Source organism: Acomys russatus, chromosome 27 (assembly GCF_903995435.1).
Source record: "Acomys russatus chromosome 27, mAcoRus1.1, whole genome shotgun sequence".
In the NCBI taxonomy this organism is placed as follows: domain Eukaryota; kingdom Metazoa; phylum Chordata; class Mammalia; order Rodentia; family Muridae; genus Acomys; species Acomys russatus.
In genome coordinates, this window is record NC_067163.1 from 53,452,418 (window position 1) to 53,466,659 (window position 14,242).

Sequence of the window (14,242 nt, forward strand, 5' to 3'; positions counted from 1 at the left end):
ACATTCCCTCAATCTCTGATCTATCTTTATCCCTGCATATCTCGTAGGCAAGGTAAATTTTGTAAGGAAGTCTTTGTGGATAGGTTAGTGGTCCCCTCCCTCCACTAGGAGTCCTGCCTAGTTAGAGGGTGTCTTCAGGCTCCATGACCCCTGCCACTAGAAGTCTCAGCTAGAGTCACCCCGTATCCTTCCAGGAGCCTACCCTGTTGTAGGTCTCCATCTTGTCTCAGTTACCCCACCCTCGGTGGCAACTCTCACAAAGAAAAACTTTTCATTGGGTCTGGTTTACACTTTCAGAGATTTGGTCCATTATGGTCATGGCAGAAAAACATGGTAGCATTCAGGCAGACATGGGACTGGAGAGGTAGCAAGAGTTTTGTATCTGGATCTTCAGGAAGTAGGGAGTGCAGGGTCAATTCCTCCAACAAGGCTACTCCCTATGTGCCTATGGAGGCAAGTTTTATTCAAAGCACAACACCAGGTACTGCACACATGAGCTACACATACATACACCCAGGCATCAAATAAAAGAGATCTTTAAAAATACCTCCAAATTTAAATTATAAGCATAGAAAAAAATACTTTAAAAGGTTTTTAAAATTGAAACACTTCTATAATAAAGGTGTTAACTTTTTAAAACAAAAGACATGATTTAATTTTTGTGATAATTTTATTTTAAATTCTTTTTTTCCCCCTCTTTCATTTATAATGTGAACACTGCCAAGGATTCATCATTTTGCCTTTATTTAGAAATGTTTTTGAGATTAATTTTCAGCTAGGAAAGCCACTAAAACTAATTATGTAAACAAAGCATAGAAATATTTAACCTCCTACATTACACAATATTAAACAAATATTAAGTAATAAAAGAAGGGTGTTCAATAACTGTGCTATCACTAAACATACTAATAACTGAATGAGTATCCATGAAACTGTTTCTAATAATTAAAGATTTTAAATGCTAATTACTTCTTTTGTTGAAGACCTCTAAATTACACATTTTATCTAAGGTGCACGCTGTACATAATATTTTGGATCATATAAAATGTCATCATTTATCTGTAAATGAATGCCATAATTTTATTTAAATCATGAAGTATAAATTACAACTATCAATGTAAGAAGAAGGTAAAAATAGGAGCAATAAGAAAGGTTTTTTTTTTTTTCTTTAGCTTTTTGTGTGCATAAGCAAAATCTTTTGAGTCCTGGTCATTTTTTAATCTTGTAGCTCTGATTTACAAGCCCTGACCGCTCAGCTATGCTATGATTTGTGGCTTCTTTGGGCTCTGCCAGATTCAGTCCTGTGGTTGGTCCAAAGCCAGGTGCTCCTGATGTCACTTCTGAGTCCTGACCTGACTCACATTGTCATGGCAGAGGATAACTGCATTCCAAGACTTGCTTAGTGTATGTGTATGCACACAACATTGCCGCCGATTGGCTTTAATATATGTGGCAAGAAAGGGGGAGACCTGGTGGCATTCAGAGGAAGGACAGCAGGCTACCAGGAAGAGACTTGATACCCTATAAGCATATACAGGGGGAGATAATCCCCCTCAGGAACAGTCATAGGGGAGGGGAGCAAGGGGAAAATGAGAGGGAGGGAAGAATGGGAGGATACAAGGGATGGGATAACCATTGAGATGTAACAAGAATAAATTAATAAAAAAAAGAAAGAGAGTCACTAATTTATCTAAATAATGTACCATTCCGTCGTGGATATTTGTATTACAGAGAATGGACAAAGAAATTGGTGTCTGCCTTTAAAAATTACTCAGCTGTACAAGCTAGTTCAGCAGATTATCTTGATGAATTAATTATACTATAGATGACTTAAGCAACAGATAAGTATATATATATATATATTTAAAAGTCAACAATTGGTTTTGGAACTAAGATTTTGGGAGTTAGATATAGTTTTCTGTCCCCACTTCCTGTGAATCCTCTTTTATTGGTCCTTATCCCCTTTCACATTCTCAAAGTTTTCCTCAACCCTAATGGGTAAGGATTTAAAATGGAGCAGTGGGAGGCCACACTTCATGGCTGCCTCTAGCATCTGGGAGCTGTGTGCTAAGATTTCAGTTTAGCTTTCCTGTGACCTTGTCCTTTAAATGGTCCATTAAACAGTGTTCTTAACTATGGGATAGGATATACTGATGGTGAAATCTGCTATGGTGATTTGAATTGGTATGGCCCCATAGACTCATGTGACTGAATCCTTGGCCCATAGGGAGTATGGCATTATTGGAGTAGATGTGGCCTTGTTGGAGGAAGTATGTCACTGTGGAGGTGGGCTGTAAGGTCTCATATATGCTTAAGCTGTTCCCGGTATCAGACACGGCCTCCTGCTGCCTTTGAATGCAGATGGCGAAGTCTTCGGCGTCTCCAGCACCATGCCTGCCTGCACGCTGCCATGCTTCCTGCCGTGATGATAATAGACTAAACTAAACCTCGGGAACCCTAAGTTAGTCCCAATGAAATGTTTTCTTTAATAAGAGTTGCCATGGTCATGGTGTTGTCTCACAGCAATAAAAACCAAATTAAGACACTGGGTCACTCTAACTTATTGAGTAGGTAATAAATTGGTGCTAAAAGTATAACATCTAACAGTTTTGATTGTGTAGGAAAAGAGTTTTAAGATCTGGGGAGATGAGTTGGTGGGTAAAAGTCCTTTCTCTAGAAGAGAGGGTGATGACTAGAAATGTCTGGATCAGGACCTCCGCAAAAGTCCAGGCACAGCTGTGTGGGCCGATAACCCTAGCACTGGGGTCAGAGACAGGCTTATGCCGGAAGCTCACTGGCCGGCGCACCCAGCGAACGGCAAGTCTCATTTAGTGAGAGAGCCTATCTCAAGGCAGTAAGACAGGAAATGATAGAGAAGGACACAGCTAACATCTATCCGTGGCCTCTGTATGTGTGTACTCCTCAGAGACACAACATTTCAAAACTATAAACCAGTTACTTAAAGTGCGTATGTGCATGTGTTTGTATGTGTGCCTGCACCATGCACGGAGACAGTTCAATGATATTCTTTTCTATCTATTGTTATGGCTAAAGATCAGATAGTCTAATGTCATGTTTATTGCAGCTTTGGGGGGAGTGAATTTTGCTCTGCTATCTGTTATAAATTAAAAAATTTACGTGAACAATGTAGTTCTGTGTCCGGTGGCGGCGGGCTTGGTCAGCCCAGGTGTTGATTGCTTCCGGACGAGAATGGATTGACTTCCAGTCTCTCGCTCAAGAGTAGCTAGAGCACTTGAGGGGTGAGGCTTGAGGCTTGGGTACAAAGTCGAGTTCCCAGCCTCTTTGGAGGAGGTGGGAAATGAGTTCCCATACCGGATGTATCAGGTAGCTTTCTTTTAGAACAAGACTGCAAGTCTCATTAGGCAGTGGCGATTCTGGAGCTCCACATGTGTTACAGCTCCTCGTGCTGAGGTCACGGCATAGAAAGCTGGCAAATGCCTGAAATCAGCCAAAAGGCAGTGGAATTGTCGGCATCAGAAGGTAATGGGAACTTGGGTGTTCCAAAGGCCTGTGGTGGTACTGAAGTGTCAAAGCTCTCTAACAGGGGACTATGGCAGGATCTGTGAGAGCAGGCTCAAAGGGTGTTTTCCCTGCGAGTCAGCACTAAGCTATAGGCAGAGCAAGCCTGAGCAGCTGCAAAGGCAGTCCCCCTGCTGCTGCCTGACCACCAGGCATCCTGCGGCAGTTCTCCCCCACCCCCTTCCATCCATCTCAGAAGGTCATGGTGGAGGAGTGGCAAGCAAGAGAACAGGAGCAGGAGCACGAGAGAGCACCCCCTCCCACACCCCACCGTCCCCACCCCACCCCACCCCACCCCACACACGCCAGCCTTTATTTATAAACCTTGGGCAGTGAGGAGGGGTTTTGAAGGTTAATGTGTCTGATTCACTAAGCCCCCCCCCACCCCCACGGTATCAGGTGCTTTGTCCACTAAGCCATCTCACCAGCTAAATCTTTTGTTTGTGATGCCAACCTCCCTGACCTAGTGAGTTAACCTAGCTAACAGCTCAATCTAAAAAGAAATCTAACAGAAACAATGCAGCCTGTGAACCTCACTGAAGCTCTTACTGTAAGGCTTCAGTCTAAACCTTAATTAACCCCAATTCGTTTGTCAGGTATGTAGGTATGTCAGTACATCCAATTTGTTTAAACAAAACAATAGGATCGCTTATACACAACACTGATTTCCCTCTCTGCGGATTTCAAGGCTGGCAAATTTAAGGCCAATGTGCTGACAAGTTCTGAGTCATTCTTTTTTTTTTTTTTTTTTTCCTTATTGTGCATTCACCAGGCACAAGTGAAATACTTTGATATTATCAGACATTTATGAAGGTGCCAATCCTTTGCCAGAGGGCTCCACTCTCATAACCTAATCATTTCCTGCAACTGTCCAACATTATTGTGTCCTTACCTACTTCGTAATACCATTGCACTAGGGTTAGGTTTCAGCATAAGAAGTTTAGAGAGGCCACAAACCTTCTGGGTATAGTCATGCTTTTCACTGAGGAAATGGAGAACGTTCAGTTTATGGAGAACACCCCAAGTTATTCACAACTCCCTCCATAGCTTGGCAATGAGACTCTGGAGAGCTGGGCTGTTGAGATGGTCAATGGGTAAAGGCACTTGCCATCCAAGCCTGACAACCTGATTTTAATCCCTAGGAGTTATATGACGGAAGAAGAGAACCAATCTCTATAGGTATTCTTTGATGTCCATGAGCGTGTGCATGTGTGTGTGTGTGTGGGGGGGGAAGATATGCATTCATGCACACACACAAATACTGTAATAAAATACAACTAAAATAAAAAAGAACCCAGGCTATCCAGATTTGACCTGATAGGCTGTGGTCATATGGAGGAAGTCTAGGGGAGGGGAATAGGATGGAAGAGGGAGGGAGAGAGAGAGGGTGGGAAGCAGAAGATACAAACAAGGGATAATGATCAGGATGTAATCTGAATACACTCTAATAAATTAAAATCAACATTAAAAAGACGGGAGTTGAGTACCCTGTACCTTTCAGAAGATCCTGGTGACATTATGGATTTCCTCTGGTCTTGTGGTGGTCATTTGGTTCCATCTAGAAGGTTAGCTGAATTTTCTTACAACAATATTATTGTAACTAGTCTGCTTATATTTCCTGTTGCTCAGATGGCCAATACCCATCTCAGGTATTAATGCCAAAGAATGTCTGTACCCCATCTCTTTTCCTAGGTAGATGGAAATGGTAATAATGAATGAGAAGCAGCAAGTGGGTGGAGTATTATGGTTGTCATGGCAAAAAAAACCCCAACAAAAACAAAAACAAAAAAACAAAAACAAAAAAACTGTATAGGACAAATGGGATAAAAGGAAAAGTGGATCATTCTAAATAGCACTGAAGCAGCAATGAGCAGCCTCATGGCGAAACTGCAGGGGAACAAGCTGCAAGGATGACTACACATTCGATGAGAGGACAGCAGTGAGGGCCGGCTATGGTAACAACGCCACAAAGAGAGTTCAGCGAGTTCTTTTCTCAGAACTGGGAGTAAAGCAGTGTGGCCCGGGAAGGTTACCGCGCACATGAAGTGCTTCTTCATCCATCTTCCTGAGAACACTGGGTCTATTTTCAGTTGCTGTAACGTCGTGGGAAGGTCTGAAGCAGAGCAGCACACTCCAATTTATGCTTTAGGAAAACTGCGCTGACCTCAGTGGCCGTCCCTGCTGTCGAAGAGCTCAGCTGGAAGGTTCAGGCAGACACCGTTCATTATTTGCCTTCCAATCTTCCCATTCCTGTGAGCACTAGCTAGAGGGTAGTCCTTGGGGGAAGAAATCTAAGAGAGTGTTAGAGAAGAGCCTGGGTCTGCGCCTCAGTGTTTGGAGATGAACGGCCCACGAGATTAGAATATCTATTTGGTCATTTTGTGAGGGAAAAAAAAATAATTCTGTCAATCCCTGAGACTTGGGGATCAATTGGTTATCTTTGATTTATTGCCTTGCCTGACTATTATTGCATCATTTTTTTCTCTTGTCTCATCTTGAGATTTAAAGGAAAAGCTTCCTCTTCTCCAGTCAGTATGGCACTATCTGAGGGTTACACATGACCTTCCCCAGTCAGTGTGAAGTAAGTGTGGGTTGTCACATGTGGTTTGTGTGTGTGTGTGTGTGTGTGTGTGTGTGTTGAGCTACATTTCTTCTGTGTTTCATTTGTTATAAAGCTTGTTTGCATTATTTTTAAATCACAAACATTGAGTCTTATCTAGTACATTTCTCTGTACATGCTGAAATGATCATATGGGATTTTTCACTTGATTCTCCCAAAGGGGTGCATCTCACTTGTTGACTTGCATATGCTGAATCACCCTTCAGTCCCGGGGAAGAAGCCTGCGTGATGCTGACTGATGTTTTACGTGCATGCTAGTATTTTGTGGAGGATATTTTGCACATGTCTTCATAAAGGATATTAGCATTTAGTTTCCCCTTTTGACTACATCTTTGTCTACGTTTTGGTGTTCAAGTAATTGTCGCCCCCACAGAATGAACGTGGAAGAATTCCATCCTTTCAATGAAAAGAAAACTGCTTTAAGTATTTGGTGCGGTCCAGCAGGAAGCTTAAGGCACTGTGCTGTTTGCAGGGAACTCTCTTGTGATGAGTTGGGTCTCACTGACCTTTGTTGATCCCTTTGGGTTTCCTACTTCTTGACTTACGACTGCAGGCAGTATGTGTCCACGAGTGCGTTTGCCGGACCTAAATTTTAGATGGAAGATTATCAAATTTATTCATTTATTTTTTGTTCTTTCTGTTATTTGACATGCTGTAATGTGGACAGAGTGCACTTATTTGCCCTACTGATTTTGTGGTCAGAAATGTGATTTTTCTGGGCTAATGAAATGATGGTAATGTTGGCATATGAGTCCTACACAGAGACCTTAAAAAAAAATCACAGTCCATGATGTTCCTATCTTTAACCAAGAAGCACTGGAAAACAGGATTCACTTCTTCATCTGTAGAAAATACTGAAGAAATGTCAGAGTGGGTGTTTTGGACATGTAAGTGCAGTGGTGCACAGATGCTCACTGAAAAACATTACTTGAGGATACAAACTGCATTCAGTCCACTGAAATGCAATTATAGTGTCTTCTAAGTTCTTCACTCTTCCACCTTTTCCACCTGAAAAATCTCTTGAGCCCCCTCCAACCCTGCCCCACTCAGCTCTCTTGTTATCAAATCACAGATGTGGGTACATATACCTGGGGATCTGTACCAAGCACTTGCGTTTGCATAGCCATTTCTCAAGATCCTTGGGTACATATTTTTATCTTTTATTGAAAATAGATGTTTTCCATACAATATATTTGGATTACATTTCCCCCTCCCCCTAATCTACCCAGTTCCTTCCTACTCTCCCCCTCCATCTAGATTCATACCTTTCCTGTCTCTTCATGGGGGGGTGGGTGGGAAATAGGCATCTAAGGCATAATAAAATAAAACAAGATAAACCAAACGAATCAGAATATAACAAAACAATAGAACCAAAGAAAAATCATAAGAAACACATATAGAGATGAACATATTCACACACACAGGAATACCATACGCCCCCCCTCCCAAAAAAAGAAACCATAGTACATACCCAAAGGAGCTGTAAGAAAAAAATTCTGTGTCTTAATATTATGAGACAAAGCTGCAATTGAATTTTTATAGCGTTGGCCATCTACTGCTGGGCATCTAGTTTACCCTTTAGAGTGGTTTGTTTCCCCTGTGGGACTCCTTGGGAGAAAACTAGTCTTTGATTTGTAAACGGCTCTCCATGGGAGGTAGCTTCTGGATTATAACTGTTATCTCATTCTCCTTTCAACTCTACGATCTGATCCCAATCGGATGCAGACTCATGCAGGCCCTTTGCACACTGCACAGTCTCTGAGTTCATGATATGCCATCCCTGCTGTATCTAGAAGGCCTTGATTCCTTGGTTTTCTCCAGTTCCTCTGGCTTTTTTGCCTTCTTTCTGCCTCCTCTTCCACGGGGTTGCCTGAGCCCTGAAAGGAGGGATTTGATGGAGGCATCCCGTTTATGACTCAGTGTGTCCAGGTTTCACATTCTCTGCATAATGTCTGGCTGAGAGTCTTAGTATTTGTTCCCATCTGCTGCAGGAGAAAGCTTCTTTGATGATGGTTGATCATGACACTAATGTCATTAGGAATGATACTATTGCTATGTGTTTTCTTTTTAATTATTTTTTGAAAAATAGTGTTTGGTTTTACCCTAGCTCTTTGGCTATGTAGTCCCATGTTATTTGCCACCCAAGCAGTGTCATGTATGGGTTCCATCTCATGGAGTCAGGTATTGATTGGTTACTCCCACAAGCTTCGTGCCACAGTTGCATCAGCATACCTTGCAAGTAGGACATCGTTGTAGATTAAAAGGTTTGTGGCTGAGTTGGGGTTTACATTTGTCCTTTGTTAACCTGCAGAGTTTCTTCCTGTACCAAAGATGCTAGCACGTAGGGATGAAGGCTCCAACTTCTCTTTGTTCAATGAATTGTCTCTGTGGTAGGTTGAAGTATCTATAGGGCACACATGTCCAAAGATGGTATAGCTAGATCTTGAAGTGGATCAGTTCTCATCTTCCTCAGGAATTACAGCATTGACTTCCATACAACGTTCAAGTTTGCACTCCCACCATCAATGGATGAGTCTTCCACTTGCTGCAGGTCCTTGCCATCCTGAGCTGTCATTTGTTTTATTGATATTAGATAGTCTTATTGGTAAAAGATAAAATATCAAAGCAGTTTGATTTGTATTTCTTTGATGACTAAGGATATTGAACATTTCCTTAAAGGTTTCTCAGCCATTTGAATTTTCTCTTTTGAGGATTCTCTGTTTATATCAGTACCCCTACCCCAAATTTTGATTGGGTTAATCGATTTCTTGATACCTAAATTTTTTAGTTCTTTATACATTTTGGACATTAGTCCTCTATTGTATGAGTAGTTGATAAAAAAAAAAAAAACCTCTTCCCCTTCTGTAGGATGCCGATTTGTCTGAATTATGATGTTCTTTGCGGTGCAGAAGCTTTTCGGTTTCATGAGGTTCCACTTATTAATTGTTGATCTTGGTGCATGAGTTAAGGGTGTTCTGTTTAGAAAGCTGTCTCCTGTGTCAATGAGCTCAAGGCTATTCCCCACTTTTTCTTATATCTGGTTTTACATTAATGTTTGATCAAGTTGAAATTGAGTTTTCTGCAGTGTGATAAGTGTGGATCTATTTGGATTCTTCTACATACAGCTGTCCAGTTTGATGAACACCATTTTTAAAGGATGCTGTCTTATTTTTTAATATATATTTCTCATTTCTTTATCAAAAATCAGGTGTCTATAGTTGTGTGGATTTATGTCTGGGTCTTCAATTTGACTCAAGTAATCAATGCATCTGTTTTTGTGTCAGTATCATCCTGTTTTTATTACAGCCCTGTAGTATAATTTGAGGTCAGGGATGTTGTTGATACCACCAGCAGTTCTTTCACGATTCATAATTATTTTGATCCTGGATTTTTTTTTATATTTCCATATAAAACTGATTTTTTTTTCCTTTCAGCGTCTCTGAAGAAATGTGTTGGAATTTTATTGGAGATTGCAGTGAATGTGTAAATTGCTTTGGGTAGGATGGAAATTTTTACAAGTAAATTCTACCTATCCATGAGCATGAAAGATCTCCCTCTTCAGTTACTTGAAGTTTTTTTTTTTTTTTAAATCATACAAGTCTTTTACTTTCTTGGTTAGAGTTACCTGAAGATATTTATATTATTTGAGGCTATTGTGGAAGGTATTGTTTCCCTCCTAGCCTGTCATTTGTATGTAGAAGGGTAACTGGTTTTTGTGAGTTAATTTTGTATCCAGTTACTTGCTGAAAGTGCTTATCAGCTGTAGGAGTTCTCTTGTAAAATTTTTGGCATTACCTATATATTTTATTACACCATCTATAAATAGATTCTTTGACCTTTTCCTTTCCAATTTATATCCCTTGATCTCCTTCATTCATCTTATTCCTCTAGACTTCAAGTACTATGTTGAATAGACATAGAGAGAGTAGACAACCTTGTCTTGTTTCTGATGATATAAAATGAAATCTCAATGCAGTTTTGATTGGCATTTCTCTTGTGGCCGAGGATGTTGAACAATTTCTTAAGTGCTTCTCAGCCACTTGAGTTTCCTCCGTTGAGGATTCTCTTGGATAAATATTTTAAGACTATCCAATATGGCAATATATTTGTTTGACAGAATTATAAATTAAATTTATGTGCTTTTTCTAATTCACTAGATATAAAAAATAAATAGACAAAGTGCTCTTACAGAGCATAAAAGAGAACTGATATACTGTGCGTGCAGTGCTCTTGATTTTTGCATTATAGGAAATACAGATTCAACACATTTTTATGAACAACTTTAAGTGTTTGCCGGGTGAAATATTTGGCTTAACAATTTTCTACCTTAAAGTAGCTGCAATGTAGAATTCCTGACATGTTGAACAGCTTTTAGGAAGCAAGGCAGAAAAGAGTACTGATATTTAAGTTAGTGAACTGGAAAAAATAAGAAAGGCTTTTAAAGTCCAGAAAGATAGCACCAACATATCACTATAAATATTTCATATTTAAATTCCTGCTTGATACTGCTCAAACACTGTATATATCACTAAATGTAGTGGTATCATCTCTAATAGACTGAGTGAGAATACAGTAATTATGAAATGAGCAGCATTCTTTAAGGACAGACGCAAGAGATTCCCAGAGAAGCCCTGCTGTCATAGTTCTGAAATGATATTCTAAGCTAAAGGATTCTGCCTAACTGATGAGCTGTTTCCATTTTAGGGATACCAACACTTTTTTTTTTTAAAGTTATGTCTGTAACCCAATCATTCCGAGGTAACTGAAATAGTTCTGGGTTGGCTTTGATGGACGACAGCAAGTGTCCTTAGTGAAGTAATTGCTTTGTCATGTCATTCATTGGATATCAAAGGTATTGAGATATTTATACTTAGATATTGAGGCTGACAGCCAGACTCAATGACGTTTCTTTTTCCCTTTACACAATAGTTACTGGTACCCACATGATACTGGTTGCTTGGCATGAGTATGTAACACGTGTATTTCTAGTCCTGCCAGTCTCATCAAAGGTCAATTGTATCAGTAATTAAATCTGCTGATGCCGGTTGAATTGCTCCGGTTGTTATGTGATTCCAACACAAACTTGCATATAATGGAAAATATTCCAATAGTATTTTGGAAAACCATACTTTTGAAATACATAGGTGCTAGCCTAAAATGATTGAAGAAAGGTCATGAACAACCTAAACTCCAAAGATGTTTCCACAGTTAGGTCATGTTTAGTGAGCTTCATGTTCTTGTTGCATTTTTAGGAGGGCTCATAGGTGGCACATTATAGGTATGGTTCCTGTAAAGAAGACCTGAAAAGTTTACTCATGGATGTTTACCTAAAGAAAGCCATTTTATCGGCAGTTTAAACTCTGTACATGAATACACAGACAGATTTTGAATGGAAATGACATATATTAGGAGACATTTTATGGACACTTATGTTAAGTACATTAATTAGTCAACATCATCATTCTGTCTTCTTAGATAACAAGACTTGATAGTGTTACCCACACACACCTTGGGGAGCCTCACCAGCCTGTTTGCAAGACTCTCAATTTGACTCAGCTGCTGTTTGCCCTACTGAAATTTGAGTTGCCATTTAGAGCACCTTTTCCAGTGATAGTCTATGTCAGTGTGACCACACCTTGGTGTCGCCTCATCTCACCAAGGATAAAGCAGATCTGTGTCTTAATGAGCATGTGCCTTTAAGATGAAAAGGTAAAGCTAGAGGAACATACCTAGGTTATAACTGCCTAGGTCCTGGTATATAACAGTGCAAATGCTACTTAAAATAAATGTCTCAGCTAGATAGTTTATTGATAATAATTACCTCTTTAGAAATATGCTTTTTTTGTGATTTTCATTTATTTTTCACACTATAGTACAATATGATTTTTCCTGTGGAAAGAGCTCAATACAGTAAGAGGAGAAGGGGTTAAGGACAAATAGCATGAAGGTTGTTTTATAAAGCAACAAGGGACTATGTTGTTTTCTATTTATGTACAATTACACACAAAACATATAAATGTATATGTGTATATGCATACATACACAATACCTACACATATAAATATATGCATATGTGTATGTATATATACATGCATGTATATACACACATGTATATATATGAAGTTTAAGACATGTGGGCTGCAATGTTCCCCATAAGAGCAGAGTAACAGAAAAATCAGTACTAGCCCCGAGAAGCCTCCTTTTGCAGCCCTCAGAGGTTGAGGTGGATTTCTATTGCTGAATATACCACAAAGTTAGGAAATAGGACTCAGATGACTGGTGCTGCATATGGCCTGAAAGCCTCTTTCTTGTGGTCTAGAGCCCTCAATTCAAGAAACTACTACCCAAGCTGCTAAGACAGGGAAGTAACTAAATATCTTCAATTCCTATGTACCATGGCAATAACCAGCATGGCAAGATATTCATAAAGGTTCAAGAAGTGGCATTCACCAGTCAGTGGCAACCAACAGCTGTCCAGTTGGACCCAAGGCCCACTCAACAGTAGGGAAATCATTCTTGGTACTGGAAACTTAGCCAGATTCTGAGAGCTAGTGAGGTCATGGACTTTAGCAAAGAATCTACAACTACCACTTCACTAGGCCAGACTAATTCCTTACTATATTATAAATCTTGTCCTTAAACCCACAGATAAGTGTAGCTAGCTACAGCTCATCATCAACGAATCCTCTCTTTACAGAAAATAGACCATCACAAAAAAACCAACTGAACTGGGTGTAAAAATCAGCAGATTGTGGGAGTCTAGCCCCAATGGTTGCATTTATATTATAGCTCTATGGCTCAGGGAACATTGCAGAAGAGCGAGTGGAAGATTATGAGAGCCAGAATCTGTGCAACAGTCTGTCCTAGAAATGGCTGGTTAAATAAGACGGGAACAAAGGTAATATCAATAGACATGCTAATGTGGAAGGGAAAAACTTTGTAGGGTCCCAACTCTAAACAAACGACAACTAATGACTACTGCAAGGACAGTTAGCATCTCCCTTATTGGTTGTCTAATGCAGAGTGGTCATCCTTGAAACCATAGATACACTGCCACCAAAAACATATCAGCATGTTGTATTAATATATATTTGTGTGAATTCACACACACGTGTGCACACACATATGTAACAATAATAATAAAAGTCAAAAAGGCTATCAGATTGAGATTCAGGAGATCATGGGAGTGGTTTGAGGGAAGAAAGGGAAAGTTATGTAATTCTGTGTAAATTAAAATATATTTGTAAAAGATTTTCCTACTCGTTAAAGATTAAACAGACACTGGCAAATTCTAGGTATTAGTATCTTTACATACAAATTATCTGAGTGATTTATGCTTATATTTGCAAGTAGTTATTATTGATCTTCAGATTCTAATTATAAGTAAGTAAATGAGGATTCTTTTCAGTAAGAGAGTTAACACGAGGGGAGGTTTGTATCCCAAGCATAGCAGTCTCCAGGAGCATGGCTTCAGTGAATAAACTGATACATTTTACTCATCTGAAAAATGTAACTAGGCTAGGCATTTTTGTACATTTTATAACAATTAGGCAGGTATCACACATTGCCACTTTGACTGGGGTTACTGTGTGTGTGTGTGTGTGTGTGTGTGTGTGTGTGTGTGTGTGTGTGAGTGTGAGTGTGTGTGCGCTCACGTGCACATGAATGTCTGACTACCGGTCTGCCTGTCTGTGTATTCAGGCTCTCCTGGATGCTCAGGCATGTAGCGGCTAGAGGACAGTCTTTGGTGTTTTTCCCCAGGTGCTGTTTGTTTTGGTTTTTGAGACACGATCTCTCACTGGTCTGGAGTGCACTGAATAAGGCAGGCTGTCTGGCCAGTGATCCCTTGAGATCTTCCTGGCTCCACACTCCTAGCACTTGGGCTACAGGCACATGCCAACACATCTGGGTCCATATGGGTTCTTGGGGTGGAACTCATGCTTGCATGATGAATACTTTGGCCATTCCTCAGTCCAGGATTGCTATTTTGATTAAAAACTACCTCTACTGAAACATGGTAAGGATAGTATTGAAATACCTTTAATATGTTTCTGTAGAGAAATGTATATCGTTGCTTTCTAA